The 15285-nt window shown below is 43.7% G+C and overlaps 1 long non-coding RNA gene across 9 annotated transcripts in view; it reads right to left on the reverse strand.

Moving 5' to 3' along the window:
- LOC146821417 (uncharacterized) overlaps positions 1-3505 on the reverse strand; it is a 365414-nt gene extending 361909 nt beyond the window's left edge. For 8 of the 9 annotated variants that reach the window (XR_014963166.1, XR_014963160.1, XR_014963159.1 and 5 more), the window contains exons 1-2: positions 3387-3505; positions 2718-2786 (exon numbers count right to left, since the gene is read on the reverse strand). This is a non-coding gene — a long non-coding RNA (uncharacterized LOC146821417). The remainder of the gene's footprint in view (positions 1-2717; positions 2787-3386) is intronic. The other variant, XR_014963167.1, reaches the window with a different exon arrangement.
- Between the last annotated feature and the right edge of the window lie 11780 nt (positions 3506-15285).

Raw genomic sequence — 15285 nt, forward strand, 5'->3', positions numbered from 1 at the left:
GTTTGAACCAGGGCTCAATGCACCACTGATATGGCTCAGGTTCCACTCCCCTCTCAACCATGTCCCTCCGCTGCAAGGCCTCGCTTCACAGGACCATGACTGTGAGACCCTTGCAGGGTTGAAACTAATGATAGTGCAGCAGGTGCAGTGAAAGTGGAATTCTGAGGTGTTAGGTCCCAGATATACCTTAATTATGGGAGTTTCTTTTACAGGACTATGGCTGTGATGCCCAAGAGATGTGGCCTCTCCCAGGGTCTTAGGTATCATTAGTGCAGCAGGGACAATGGCTCTGGAGCCTGGGGTGTTTTGGACCACATTTACCAAATTTACGGATGTTTAGCACATCCATCAGGTGGATCAGGGCTGGAGAGAGAAGAGTGGTCCATTTACCTTGCCTTAACGATTACCCATGGCACCATTGCTATACCGCTAGCCCCCTCACCTAGGCCTCACTGCCATGATCCAGCGCTGCGAGTCAGGAGAGGCCTTTACTCCCCTGGACATCACAGCCATGGTCCAGTCTAGTGAGGTCCACCAAAGTAGGAAGGCAGTATTCTGGATTGCTCTTCTCTTCCTTTTAGATGTTTGCACAGCATACTGTAGTGAGCTCCTGCAGGATCTCAAACGTCTAACCTTGTTTGCTTGCCAAGGAACTGATTCAGACAAGCAGTCTAATCAATATGGATTATAAAACAAACAGCAAACAGCTTAGCTGGGAAGCCTGGAGCAGCCCAGCCCAGTGGCATGTCTTAACACTGGCTCTCGTGTACTGAGGTGCAGGGAACAGCATTTACCAACATGATAACTGGGATGGAGGACTTGTATCAAAGGAAGTGACGTACACAGGCCACTATATTAAAATGTTTACCTTTAGAGTTGCTAAAATGGAGGAATGTAAACAGAGAGAATGAATCATCCCAGGACGACAGCACTCGCCCTAAAATCTTTAAGATAATGGCCAGTTAGCAAAGAGATAACGGCAGATAAGTTAAAGGAACAGGAAGAACATGATATCCCAAGATCAAACAATTTGGTCAAGTAGGAGAACCAAGATTTCTTGTTTCAAGACACATAACTTGTCCAGTATGCGTTATATGTTAAGGAAAATAGGATCCTGCTTTAGGACAGGGTGTAATGGAATGAAAACCCCAAAATGAACTCCGTGATTTTTGGTAACCTCCATATATGCATCTGCTTGGTGAAACCACCTGCATGCTAAGTATCTTTCACAGTAATAATGGAAAGTTGACTTCAGTCCTGGGTGGATGCCTAGGGATAGGGTGGGTGGAGCATGTTCTTCACTTTTAGAAGTTAAGGATTGATTCTTTTCATCAAGGGATCCCAGCCATAGCCCCTGTGCTTTGCAGTGCTGGAGCACGGTGGGAAAGGCTCAGGGAAAGGCCATCCTTTCCTTGGGCCTCACAGACATGGTTTAGTGCTGCATGACTCGATGGGGCCATTCCCTGGTCTATATAAATGCTGCATGCACAATACATATCTAATGCTCTAATCTAGAAACACATTGTTAGTATTTGATTGAACTTATATGTTTTGGAGCGACCTAGGCCAAACCTTTTCATCCAGTGTGACTAATATAATGTTTTTCTAGTTAACTGAAATTTAAAATATATGTGCCTATTTTATTAGTGTTAATATTTATGTTTTTGTTTTACTGATATCCACATATATGTAATCAAAAGGGGGAGCTGAAGAGCTAATATTTAGAGAGGTCCTGTACCCGTGCTCCTCTATGTGTATATGCAAGACAGTTAAAGGGTAACCAGTTCCTCTTGTATAGTATATGTGGCATAAGCAAGTACACTATCACTGCGTACCACGGTGTTCAATTCGCTGGGGGATCTGAATTTCAGATCATGTTGCCCTCACACACCTTTTTAGGGGTGTCATGCTTCATCATAGGGCGCTCCTCGTCGGACCGGCGCTGCAATGTCCGACGGGCCTGGTGGCAACTTTGGCAGAGTTCTTTTGATCTGTAGAGACGCCGTATGTGAGGTATGTATGTGGGCAGTCAGTGCTATGTATTTTTTAATGTGGATAAGTGATTGAAAAAAGGCTCCAGGTCTGTAGAACTTTCTTTATTCACTCTTTGATCTGGGTCTCGATAAAAACAGTGGAACCACCAGTAGGGCTTAAGGTACCTTGGTGGCTACTTAGTATAAATCAGGTCGACATGTTTCGTGTCTTGAGGGCTCCCAAATCGAGCGACACTTCTTCAGGACCTATGTTGTGACTAATCAGATTGGAGTACATCAAATTAACTACGCCTCCCGAGTTGGGGGGGGCGCGCAAAAGTGCCAAAGGTGAGTCCCAAGTGTGGATCTCACCCAACCTTTCAACCTAAGTCAAAATTAGAGACAAAAAGGAAGATGGTAATGAAAGAGGGCAAAGGGAAGCGACATATAAAGGAAAACATAAATAGAGCATGAGCTATAAGTAAGTTCAATCTCAGCATTTAGTGACAAAATCTCATTGTTAATGGTAGGAATTGGCCAAACATAGTGATTACTGGGAGCCCCATCACAGAGGAAATGTCCTGGACGAGGAACTACCGTGAATTTAAAAATAGTTAAAAGAGGATAATAATACGCTCACACTAACCCCGGCTGGCAACCTAGTCATAAGATAGGAATTAGAAAATCACTGCCATAATATGCAACAATACATCAGATCAAAATAGGGCGACGTGAGTGTCTTACCTATGGTCGGCAGTGGGTTGTATAACATGGAGAGGGGGAGAGTCAGCTCAATACATTAAAGGTAGCCAACTATAGGGGTGGGAGGAAAGCAAAAGGAGAGATGTTTGATCTCAAAAAGCACATACAGTAATGTCACTGAGAAACGTCGCGGCTAAGTTCATAAATGAGAGTCCAAAGTGGTGCTCTGCCAGTGTCTAGACTAAGGTTTACGCGAGTGCTCTACAAGCTAGAATGTGCTCGATATCGAGGAGGGAGGCTAAATGACAATTAGTCCTACGCATGGGTGCCCAAACTACTAGAGTGAACTAGATCACGAGGGGGAAAAACCGTAATGACAAAAGGTATTGTACATGGGTCCCAAGCTAGGTACTAGCGGTGATGCTCAATCGACGGGCCGGGATGTCCCATGAAAGTCAGAATTCAACACAAGATATACAAAATACACTAGGAACCCCTCTTACCCCGAACTGCGGAGTCTCGTTTACACGAGTGACGTAACCAGGGAAACGGGGTCAGACAGTGAAGCTAAGCCCCGTGTTGTGACGCGGCGCTTGTGCGAAAGGACAAAATCCGGGAGTCAGAAACAAGGGATGAGCCGGATAATCCAGCCCCGAACTGTAACGCGCTGCATCTCCGAGTCAACGGCTCCCGGGGGTGTGAAACACTCACCAGAAAGGTAGAGGGCGAGATCTCCTCTTACCAAGGCTCTCCCGCTTCCGAAATAGGACCGGTCTGTCAGTGTTGCTTCTTTAGTTACTTCGAGCCTGCCGGGACGTATGCTTCCGTCAACACACGTGGTGACGTGAGAAAAGGGGCGTGGACGGGGGCGTGGACGAGCGCCAACTTCAACCTGGGACATTGCCTGACTACATAGAAAGAGAAGTCAGGGACATGGCAAAGATAGTAACGAAAAGAAGGGTGAATTCAAAAAAACAAAAACCGAACCACAAATTATAGTATTTTATGAGAATACCATGATAAAAAACTACTATTTATGTGGAGGAAAGTCAGATGTTGGTATTCACAAAAAGGTGTAAGAACAGTACTTAAACATCCGTTAGGATATCGAAAGGGTGTAGTGGTGTAATGCAGAGTAATGAGTAATGGAACCACTCGATCAAATGACCTGGTGGTTCGTATGTCATGTAGTGTTGCAAGATTAGTGTATTACAAACACCGTCAGTACATAAAAGGGGGTAGGGTGTCAGACGGTTTAGTGTCTACTCTGGATCTCTGACCATGGAATGGCATTGTTCAAGCCCGTCTTTTGGGTGGACAGACGGAAAATCCATCGTTGTTCTGTCTCGAACAGTTTGTTTGCTGACCAGTTGGTATTACTTTCAATTATGGTCCAGATCATCTCGTCCGGCCCGTGTGGGTGTGTCAGGAAATGGGTGCTCATTTTAGTTGATAACCGACCGCAGCGTATATTACTGCGATGTTCCATGATCCTGATTTTAACGGGACGCGTGGTCATCCCCACGTATTGTAGATTACATGGGCACTTGATAAGGTATACACAGTTTTTTGTGTTACAGTTCGTATGTGATCTCTGAACCCAAATTACTGATATCCACACCAAGAAAGTTGTTTCTTGCAGTGGAGTTTTATATAGTGCGAACTAGAGCCGAGACATTGGGTATCAGAGCGCCTTACATGAGCACCAGTTGCGTTACATGAGGACACATTCATGTTTGTTGGGAACTGGGAGATTAAGTTATTTCCCCAGAATCACAGGATGTTCAGTATTATTGCCGCGACTCATACCCGGTTCCTCAGATTTAAGGTCGACCGCCCTAGCTGTTAGGCCAACTCCAATTATGTCATTTTCTGTGATTTCACGCTGTAGGCAAATTAGGGGGTCTCACACATTCCCTTTCTGCCTGGGGTGCCAAAAGTCCAAGGACCGGCCCTGCTTACCAGGATTAAACATTTGTGAAGTCACACAACATTTGCAAAATGTTGTGTGGATTCATACAACGGGGCTGACACTGTTGAAGTAGGGAACATTGAATCCCAGCTATCAACTGGACAGAATATCATTACCACAAGATCAAGGGTCAAAATAAAAAAAGGTAAGTGCACAGAGGGAGTGAGTGTTTATTATTCTTAAATCCACATCTACATACCTTGAAGACATATATATAACTGAGGTACGTATATGTGGAGTTAGGTATAGAAAATGTATTCAAACGTGCTTGTTGATATTTTGTCCCTTGATATTGTGGTAACGATACTTTGTTCTAGCGATATTTGGTATTCGGTATTCCCAGCCCACAATGGCCAATACCCTAACCCAGGTAACTGATGTGACAAGATTCTCTGGCAGATGCGATTACAGTTTTGCTGCATTTGCCACAAAGTCCTCCGTTGGCTGAATAATTTGCAGACGAGAACAAAAATATTGGGACATATGCACAAGGAAATTTCAGAGTGTGGAGCTGTGCCAAATATGGCAGCGTGGTGCTAGGACATTTACAAAACTCAAGGGATGCGCCCTATTTACAACGATACGGCGCATCCCTGTGTTTTCCCTAGCGCTGGCACTAAAATTAGTTGCCTAGCGCCGATACAGGCACCCGTGCCTGCGTTGGAGGGAATGATTGTTTAAGTGCATGAATGTGTCCCTTCCTGCACATAAACAATCAATAATGGCAATTTGTTACTTCTATGTGTGCTGCATTCTGCAGCGCACATAGAAGTAGCAAATCGTCATTATTAAATGATTGTTAATGTGCAGGAAGGGACACCCTCCTGCACATAAACAATCATTCATGGTGTTTTTCTCTATGTGTGCTGCAGAATGCTGGAAAGGGGAAAATTTCCCCTTTCCTATAGTACCCCTCCCTAGTGGATTCCTGCTAGGGAATCGCCTCAGGAGGGTGATCTCCAAACAGAGATCCACCCACTAGGCACCAGGGAGGGGGGAGCTGCCCGTTGAGCAAGGGCTTTTGCTCCCCCTCAATGTTTCCCAAATATCAGTCTTTCTGCCCCACCCTGGGAGGCAGATGGGGACAATATCCCCTAACCTGCACCCGAGGGGGTCAGAAATCACTCTAGGCACCAAGAATTTTTATTTAATGTATATAGGGGTGGGGCTAACCAAAATGGGCATGTCAATGCCCACACCCCCAAAACATTCCACAGTCTTTCTGCCCCTCCTCCCCCCTGGGAGGCATATGGAGCAATAGGCCCTGATCTGCCTCCCCGGGGGGGAGGGGGGGGGGAAGAAAGCTCTCTAGGCACCAGGGTTTTTAAAAAAATGTATATGGGGTGGGGGCTGCCTAAAATTGGCATGCCAATGCCCCTACCCCAAGAAATTCCAGTCTTTCTGACCCCCATGAGGCAGTTAGGGGCAATAGCCCCTGATCTGCCCTCCGGGGGCAGAAAGCCCACTAGGCACCAGGGATTATTTTTTTTATATACGTAGGGGTGGGTACTGCCCAAAATGTTCATGCCTATGCCCCCACCACCCAAAACAAATTGCCAGTCTTTCTGCCTCCCACGGGAGGCAGATGGGGCAATAGCTCCCGATCAGCCCCCACCCCGGGGGGCAGAATGCACACTAGGCACCAGGGTTCTTGTTTTGATGTATATAGGGTTATGGGCTGCCTAAAAAGGCATGCCAATGCCCCCACCCCACAGAATCTGGTGAGAGCCATACAAATCACTCCATCCTGGATTCCCCTATTCAACTATCTTACTTACCATCATATTTTTCTGTAACTGAACCTAAATAAACCATCCTGTTATAACCTACAACAAGGAAAGGCAACAGTTAAGTCACTACATTTCTCCAGGTGCCGGCAAAGCTAGGGTCCAAAATCCACAGCTAGACACGTTGCGAAATAAGGTTTGTTTTCACTGGAAAAATGTGATGTGCCCATGTTGTGTTTTGGGCAGTTTCCTGTCACGGGCACTAGGCCTACCTGCACAAGTGAGGTACAATTGTTATTGGGAGACTTGGTGAAAAGCTGGGTGGGTGGAAGTTTGTGGCTCCCTGCAGATTCTAGAACTTTCCACCACAGAAATGTGAGGAAAATTTGGTTTTTCTAAAGTTTGAGGATTGCAAAGGATTCTGGGCAACATAACCTGGTTAGAGCCACACGAGACACCCCATCCTGGATTCCCCAGGATATCTAGTTTAAATAAATGTACAGGTATGCTAGGTTTACCAGTGTGCCGGCTGAGCTAGTGTCTAAAATACACAGCTAAGCACATTGCGGAAAAGGGTCAATTTTCACCCCAAATAATGAGATATGTCCATGTTGCGCTTAGGGACGCTTCCCGTCGCAGGCACTAGGCCTACCCACACAAATGAGGTACAATTTGTATCGGGCGACTTAGGGAAACACAGAATTGTAGAACAAGTGTTATTACCTATTGACTTTCTATGCATTTCTGCATTCCAAATGTAAGACAATGTGTAAATAAGAAGTTACTTTGAAAAATGTCCTTTAAATCACATGCTAGTATGGGTACCCACAATTTCGGAGATGTGCAAATAACTACTTCTTCGAAACTCTATATTTTGTTGCCATTTTGGAAATACATTGGTTTCCTTCATACCTATTTTTTACTCTTTATATTTACCATATGCATGGCTATACACCCGGTACACAATGAAAACCCATTGCAAGGCACAGCTCAATTATTAATTATTAGCTCTAGGTACCTCAGGTTCTTGGTGAATCTACAAGTCCTATATATCACCACAACGAATGTAACGGTATATTATTTTAAACAATCTACCATAGTTGGAAGACGTTACAGGTGAAAATGTTGGCACAAATGGCTGTTTTTTTCAACTGAATTTCAATATTTGTTTATTTCAACTGTTAGATTCTATAGGAAAACCTTGAAGGATCTACGCAAATGACCCCTTGTTAAATTCAGAATGTTTCTGAACTGTATAGCATTCTGGGATCCATTATTACTTTTTCACCCATTTTTACCACTAACTGGAAGGAGGTTGAAAGCACAAAAAATAGTAAAAATAGGCTATGTTCCAGTAAAATGCCAAAACTTTGTAGGAAATTTTGGTTTTCTGACAAAAGTCCACCTGTCTCTGAATGCTGGGAAGATGGGGGATCCAGTGCCACAAACCCTTTGTTGATATCATTTGCAGGGAAAAAACAGATGCTTTCTTCTTCAGCGCCTTCTCCCCCAGAAAACATTTTGCTATATTTTGGCCAATTTCTGGGTCTCCTCCAGGGGAATCCACAAATCCTGGGTACCTTTAACATCCTCAGGATGTTGAAAGAAAAGGATGCAAATTTGGCATGGATACCTTATGTGGACAAAAGGTTACAGGGCCTAAGCGCGAACTACCCCAAATAGCCAAAAAAGTCTTAGCACGGGGGAAGGCCTAGCAGGGAAGGGGTTAAAGTAATTCAAACAAGATGGATTTTGTTTTCATTAAAATGTTTGTTTTGCTATCCTGCGAATTCATAGTACAAAACAGATACTGTTGTCAAGGCAGCAGTTATTTTAAGAAATCACTCAGAGTGCTGAAAATCCTAAAGATTATTCTTCTCTTTTTATGTTCTGATGGTTTACATATTACAATGAACCCAAAGCTAACACTTACATTAGCCATACCATACCAGAATGCCAGGTTGTTTAATAAAGGAAAGAGGTACTCAGGAGGGCCATAGTGTTGATACAAAGTAAACTCAAATTTGATGATCCATTCTAAAACATAACAAAATATGCAGAATAAAAGAGACACACCTTTTATTATAAACAATGTGCTTGCATCTTAGTTCCTGCTGAATGTAGTATTGTATGTTTTGTGCAAATGATTTTACTCTGGGAGTTATCAAGGACAGTGTGAACATAATAGATTTTCCTGGGCTTCTCTGCAAAAAAAAAGCATTGTTTGCAAAATAACATTTTCAAAAGAAACTGATGAATGTGTACAAAGCTTTTTCTATATTTTGCAAAGGTTTGGGGTCCTTTTAGTTTTAAAGTGTGTTCGAATGTCTCAAAAGTGAAATGATACTGTCACAGAATGTTCCCTATATTGCCACATAATTTGCCTTTCATTGACGCATAATATAGTCAATGTTGCCATGTAATTTGGTCTCCTTTAGCCAGGGTTACTGGAATAGTGCGTTTTTGCAGCTGCAGCGTTTTCCACTTAAATATCGCTTTGCTGCATGTGCCGCTTAATCCATCATGTGTTGCATAATCTGAAGATTTTAACAAGAAATAATGTTGTTTCTAGATCAAATGAATCAAAAGTTACTAAAAAAGCAGCAACACGTATTTCTGCACAGTTGAAGGCCCTTGTCAAAGGTTGACTGGTCCCCTTTCTTCTGCTGTTTATTACTGTGTTGAGGGGTGCACCAGTACTAATGAGGTGACGCCTTTTCCCAGACAGTGTTAACCTGTGTAAAAAAAATGACAAAATAAGGAAATAATATTAATAATCAAACAATATGCCGCATTACGCTGCGTAATCTTCCTTGTCTTGACGCATAATTTAGTCAACCCTGGCGCATAATTTAATCCTCCTTGCCACATAATTCCAGTAGCCCTGCTCTTAGCCATATTATTCAAATGGCTCTGATTATTAGCAATTAAGTGTTTTTCATAAGGACTTATGTCTAGAACCATCACCACAGAAACATTATAGCTGAATCTTTTTTTAATAAATATCTTTTACGTTTATGCTAGCGACATTTCCCGTGTGTCTCTTCCTAAACGAACAAAGCCCTTAAAAATGTACCAGCAAGGAGCTGTCATATTCGTAGATTCTTTCCTATTTTATCATTTTATTTCCAGCTTGCCTTGCTGCAATTTTAAAACCATCTTTTTGAACCACCGTCGTTTAAAGGTATGCCCTCTGAACTTCGCTGTGAAAAATTCATAATGCAAATTAAGTCAGTATCACACGTGCAAATCAACAGTGTGAGTATGATTTTAAAAGGAAGTTTCTTCCTTTGGCCTACAGAGTGGAGGAACAACGAGCAGGCTTGTCAGAAGTATTTGCAGTGTCCAAGTCAAACATTTCATGTGGGTGTCCATGGAGCATGAGTACCGGTTTCTGAGTTAAAAAATGTCCTGCAGGGAAGGAGGGAAGAAAGCAGTTTCAGCATCTGACACCATTTAGTGGTGTATCAGTTTTAGAGGCCTCATCATCATCAATAAACAATGACAGGCTTACCTGCGGCACAGAATCCCTCCAGGTCCACAACCAGGACACTGCTCTTCACTTCCTGCCCGAGGACTAGACAGGAAGTGGGAGGAGAAACAGGAACTGCAGGCTAAGATAGAACTGCATAGGTGGAGACACACTCCCCCATAAGCAGGGCAACTGGAATTATGCGACTGTGCTGCCGCGATTTTCGCATAATTGTAGTTTTGCCGCATTTGCCACCTAATCCATTGTCTGCAGCATAATCTGCAAATTTTAAAAAAACAAATTGTTTCTAGCTCAGACAGTTCAAAAGTTACTATAAACACAGCAACACATGTTGCCCCGCAGTGAAGGCCCTTTGCAAAGGTTGACTGGTCACCTTTCTGTAGCTTTTTGCGATATGTAGGTGTTAAACTGGTACTAATGAAGTGCAACTAATGCCCAGATCGTGTTAACAAGTTTAAAAAAGACAAAATGATACTATCACAAAATGTGCCGCATAATGCAGCATCATTTACCTTTTCTGGTCACATAATTTAGTTAACTCGTCCACATAATTTGGTCCTCTCCTGCCGCATAAAGTCAGTGGCCCGGCCCATAAGTAAAAAAAATGTAGTTGCCTTTGTGCTAGCCTTTGTGCTAGCCTCCAAGTCTTCTCCAGCCATCACACCACAGGATATGACATCAGATATGGGAAGCAGAGGCAGAAAGGCATTGCTTTGTGGTCTAGACTAGGTTGCCCGATTCACTTATCAAATGTAAGGATACTTAGACATGAGCGAGAGTCCTTATTAACAATAGGAGGTATGTTTTCAGTCACATTCTTTTGTGGTAGGCAGGGAGTTGAACAAAGCATCTATCCCAAGGTTGCCAACATACTGCTGGTGGCCCTCGCGGGGCAGCAACTGCAGCATGTGCTGCACTTGTTCAAAGCGACGGCTCCTCCCTCTTAGCGGAGGAGCTTTGCCCCACAGGAAAAATAAAATGATAATAACACAATAATATTCTCGTTTTATTTTTTCCGTTCTTACCCAGTTTGGTTTTAGGTGCCGGTGGGGCTGGTCTGTTAACCAGCAGGGGGAGGAGAGGTGGGCACTTAAGTGTGCATGGCAGTTTGGCCAGCTGGCATGGCCGGCCAAACAGTCATGCGTACTTAGCATGTTCTCCAGCCGGCTGTATTACAAGGCTGGGTGGAGAACATGCACAGCCTCCCACTCCTTGTCTGAGCGCCGAACCATGGCGCTCAGAACAATCCCAACACTTCTGTCATGCCGGTGACAGCAGTGTTGTGATTGGCTAGGGGAGGCTGGGAGCCTGTGTGCTCACTGCTTCCGTGGGACCGTGCGCCGTTAACAGAAGAACAGAAGAAGGACGGATGCAGCGGCCGGCAGGGAAGTGCAATGTTCTTATTTTTTAAACCCCCCCATTCCACCCCTACTTTCCCGGAGCAGCCGCCACTGCTTGTTCAAAGCAGGGCCCGCTTCAGTGCTCACACCAACCTCTAGACCGAGGATCGGCTTGGGAGAAGGGGTGCCAGCACATTGTTTTTCTTTTCCCAGTGTACTGTCAGACACTTTAGCTGCTATTGCTCCCATTATTCTGATAAATATCTTTTTAACACTTCCCATTTGTTTATTCAAGAGTGTTAATGTTAGCCTATCAGAAAGTGATGCTGGAAGCTGCATTTGATAGGCTATTCCCCTCTAATACACTGGGCTGTTTAACCCATGACTGTTTGCAAGAACAAAGGCAAAAAGTTAGAAACCAAATTTTATTTTGCATTTCACGAGTCTGCCAATTGGCACCGTGCCATATAATCAGGTGCCATGGAATTGTGCATTTCTGCAGCTGCTGCATATTCCCCTTGATCATGGATTTTCCTAATTTGCCACATAATGCACCGTCTGCTGCATAATTTGAATATTTCAACGAACAAAGAAAGGTTGCGGTTAGTTCAAAGAGATCAAACCAGTGCTTAATTTGTAAAATAATAAGTGCCGGGGCTCTCGTAATAAGGCCACTGCAGCTTGCACCACACATTGCCCCCGCCATGCTGCCAATGATGGTAACAATACAACTACTAACCATCCATCCCATTCCTACAACTGTGTAGCAGGCGGGTTTAAGTGTTTCATTTATTTATTATTCTTTCCTATCATAGACACCTGCTTCAATGCGCTAGCAGCTCAGAATGATGTGCTGTCCACCATACATTGTTCCTGAAAGCCGTACAATGTCCTAACCGTGAATCATTATGATTATATGAGCAGCGACGCAAGACTAATCCGAACGTGTTCTGGAAGGCTCTTTTGTCGAGAAACTATGAGGCAGTCAAGAAGTAGTTATTACTAAATGTATGTGACCTTTAGTCCCCGCTGCCAATTTGTTTCATGAATATTGTTCTGTCTGATAAGACTTGTTGACTCAAAAGTAACCTAAAATTTTTGAGGCACCTTTTGAGGATAAGTTGCATCCTGTATATAAGTGTAAGTGTGAAAGCGGCCCTGATAATTAAGTGCCGGTGCTAAGCACCGGAAAGCACCAGCACAAATTAAGCACTGGATCAAACACTTTTAAACATAAAGTACTAAACATAACCCTGAATCCAGGGACTGTTAGAAACTGAAGCGGCTCCTGTGCCTTAATGAGTAGCAGCGAAGGACGTCCTTGGACTGTCCCTGGATTCAGGAAGGCACAGTTCCATTCCAGTACTGACACAGGTTACAAACCTTCTCCAACTTCTGTTCAAAGACCGATCATTCTAGAAGTCTTTATTCACATTGAAAGCCCTGATGAAGTTCAGTTGGACAAAACGCGTTGGCTGTTTGGCTGTTGTTTTATTTGAACAAAAAGAATAAAGAAACAACTTATGCAAAACCTACAGTGGATGGACTTAACTTTCCTTTGGTACTGGTGGTGCACTCAACATTTTTGTTAAGTTGACATTGGTCTTGAAGACTGCTCTTTGTAAACGACAGGAGCAGTGAAGAAGCACACCTTTTGAACTATAAGACTCACAATTTTTTGACTCTTTTGGGAGATTGGTTTGTGGGGACGTGCGTCGCAATCACACAGTGGTGTGCTTGCTCAGCTTGCTGTTTCAAATTTGTATGTATATCATTTTGTATTTTGCATTCAGCTGAAGCCGGGTGGGACGGGCTGGGCTGCCTGCATGTCACAGGGGAAGGAGTGCTGGCTGCACCTAAAGTGCGCATGACGCTTTGATCGGCCGTCTTGGGCAGGCCAAAGCGTCATGCGCACTTTGCTTTTTTCCACCCATGCTACATTACAGCCTGGGTGGAGAACATGCAGAGCCTGCCAGTCCCTGTCTGAGCGGCGAACCACGGCACTCAGACCAATCACAATGCTGCTAAGGTAGCATTGTGATTGGCCAGGGGATTCTGGCAGGCTGGGTGCTTCCTGCTGAGTAGAAAGGAGAATAAAGTCAGCGGTTGGCGGAGAAAAGGTAAGTGCATTTTTAAAAATTATTATTTCCCTCCCCTCCCTCCGTCTCCCGCCCCCCCACGCCTGGTCAGTAGCAGCCGCAACTGAGAACACGGACAGATTAGATAGCAGCAGTGTAAACTTTGCTGCAACATTGCAGTAGCAAATCAAGTTTTCCTTTCTCACAGAAGGCAGTAAGTGGAATCTTCCATTCCTTTCAGAACAGATTCTCCCCTAGTTCAAGGTAAATTTTTCTGTACCACCCATTCTAGCAACGGTACACTGCTTTCTCCATGTACTGGTAATATGACACCCCCTGCTGGCAGCAGCTTATGCATCAACCTAGTATTCTCTTCCCCAAAAATTGTGCCTGCTCTTGTGTATCTCACACTCTTCTCTCCTCTTACAGCTACTCTTTTTAATTATTTTTAAATCATTCATCCCCTTATTTTTCTTAAATGCATGAGCTTCACACTATCTCTTCTAAATCTTTCACCTCCTTTTCTGTATCTCACATTAATCACGCTTTTCATTCACGCACCCATTATTTACACACCCATATCTGTCCATCCTCTGATACCCTGCTCTCTCTGTCTCTCACTCCCCTCATGCTCAGCACACACACTACTCTTCCTGACGTTATCTCACACTTGTATCTCATTCACTCCTTTCCTATATCTTTCCTTCACATAACTTCTTGTACAATCTTCTTACACTCTTCTCTCATAGGCAATCTTTTCTGTTCCACAAATTCCCTTTACCATCCCATTTTCACATATGAGCACACACCTCTCAATGAAAAACTCCTCTCACAAACAAGAGTACACATTCCATTCCCTCTTTCAAATCCTCCTATCCTTCGCAAACCCCGTTACTTGCCCTTCTCACAAACTTTACCTTCCTTACATTGCCTTCTATTGCTCACATAAGTCTCTTTCTTAACTCCTTTTGCTCAAAGTCACTTTCATTGCTTTGCTTACTTGCTTTCACAGATGCAGACACTCAAGGATGGCTTTGATGTTATGTTCCCTATCATTAATTTGAATGTTGAATGATCATTTTTGAAAATTATGGTGCTGAAAACAAATCTGTGTTCTACAATTTGGCAACGTCCACTTACTGTCCCAGCTGATGAGGTCTGAAGAGAAAACCCTATTAAGGATTGTAGACTTAAATCAATGCAGTGATGGTTTCCACATGAATCATGGATATTTAGTTGAGAAACTTGAGCAAAAAACATTTGGGTCCATTTCCAAAATACTAGAGTTTGTGCTGATTCTTTGGCTTCCTATATATTGAGAAGTAGGAGTTACATAGTAGGTAATAGTTATTTGGAGCAGCCCAAGGACAGCCTAAGTAAAAATTTAATAGACAGGTGTACAGGTCCCAGCCTTTTAAAAATAGGTTGAGTGCATGCTCACCAGTAGCAGTGATTTCCCAGTTGCAATGCTGCACCTTTCAAAATGTTGGGAGCTGCAAGTGTAACGAACCTCCAGGGCAGACTTTAGGGCGGTGTGACGAGTGCAGCCACACTGGGCTCTGTGCTGAAGGGGGGGGGGGGGGCACTGACCTCTGGGGAGGCGCTGTAATATAGGATTTAAAAGCACCTGCTGCAAAGTTCCTTGTGTATCCAGCTTTCAGGCAGCAGTAAAAATGTAATGATAACTCTTGTGATTAATTTTCATGCTAGGGAGAGAGATTAGAGTTTTGTCTAGTGGCCTTTTCGACTCACCATAAAGTAGCTCAGAGGGTTAATATGCTTGCTGCAAAGAACAGATCTGTATTTTATGTGGACAGCTGAGTAAATTAGTAAAGCCAGCCTTTACCAACGCTTTAAAACAAGTGAAATGTATTTGAGAGAGAGGCTATGGAGAGATGAGGGGCACTTTTGCAGAGTGATAGTGAGGGAATCTGATGACAAGGTCATATGTGAGGCAGCCAATGGAGTGTCCCATGGAAATCAAGGGAGCACCATAGTCT

The sequence above is a fragment of the Triturus cristatus genome, chromosome 6 (genome assembly GCF_964204655.1).
Source record: "Triturus cristatus chromosome 6, aTriCri1.1, whole genome shotgun sequence".
Taxonomy (NCBI): domain Eukaryota; kingdom Metazoa; phylum Chordata; class Amphibia; order Caudata; family Salamandridae; genus Triturus; species Triturus cristatus.